We start from the raw sequence: 1,429 nt of genomic DNA, 5'->3' as shown, positions 1-1,429 counted from the left end.
TTTGGTTATTCTGAAACCTTTCATTTTCCTCGATCGACCTCCAGAATTTGTTCCTCGGGGTCTATAACAATAGAATTAAATCATTAATAATCTACATTATACTTTCAGGTCCAAATTCCACCCTCGGTCTAAATGACCGTTTTGCCCCTAACCTTTCACTTTTTTACGATTTAGTCATAGGCTCGTATAATGAAACACATACAATTTCTACCTTACCAAAGCCTAGCTGAACACTTCTCCCTCTTATGGCAGCCCACATTTTCCATTATTTTCTCATTTCTACCACTCATTTTACAACTCTTACGAAAAGGTCCCTTTAAGGGTTTTTCCTGAAAATCGCTCAGGAAAAGATGTTTAACACACATCCAACTTTCATATTCCTCCATAATCCATAAAAATAAAAGTAACTCATGCATGGGTAAATTTTTAAACATAAACCCTAGCATGAAATATGTGTAGAAATGGAGAGAGTAACCTACCAGGATTTTAAAAATACAAAGAACATTAAAAACGGGGCTTGTGAGCACTTACTATTGAGCTTGAAAAGCTTGGAAACCCTAGCTATGGAGGGCTTGAGAATTTCAGCTGGTACAAGGGAGAAGATGGCTTATTTTTTGTTCATTTTTCCCATTTTATTTCATTAAAATGCCAAATAACCAAAATGCCCCTAAGCCCTTTCTTTAAAATTTCATCCATACAAGCCCATTTTTGTCCAAAAACATAGAAATTGGGAAAATTTCTCTCCAAGACCTTCTAATTTATAATCTAAATAAATTTCATACAAATTTCTTCTAGAATCCAAGTTTTGCAATTTATTCAATTTAGTCCCTAATTTCCAATTGGACACCTTACTCAAAGAATTTCTTCATGAAACTTTACCACATGCATATTATCATATTCTAGGCCTCATAATAATCATAAAATAAATTTTTTGATGTCAGATTTGTGGTCCTAAAACCACTATTCTAACTAGGCCTTATTTTGGGATGTTACATGTTATGTTCCAATGTTCTTGTGATGATTAAATACGGTGTATTACAATTAGTCATATGTAGCATGACCAAACCACATGGGGTGGTTAAGCCACAATTTTGGCAATGAGTTAAGATAACGGGCCAATCTTAATTGAGTCACAAGTCATGGAAATCCTTAAGATAAAGGGGACAACCTAGCATATATAAAAACCGATGAGATGAAGTTTACATGCAATAAGGTATATTAAGATCATTTAAGAGTATAATTAGACCATGTTAAGTGTTATTGAAAACTATAAGTGGATATGGTTATTAGAGGGTGACCTAAGTCTTGGGTCCACACGGGTGGACACACGGGCATATGTCTAGGCCGTGTGTGACACATGGACCGCCCCATGGGTGTGTGAAATGGCCGTGTGTTCCTTGCACCTAAAAATATTAAGTCAGAATGCATA

This window comes from Gossypium arboreum, chromosome 12 (assembly GCF_025698485.1).
Source record: "Gossypium arboreum isolate Shixiya-1 chromosome 12, ASM2569848v2, whole genome shotgun sequence".
Taxonomy (NCBI): Eukaryota; Viridiplantae; Streptophyta; class Magnoliopsida; order Malvales; family Malvaceae; genus Gossypium; species Gossypium arboreum.
This window is presented reverse-complemented; position numbering follows the sequence as displayed.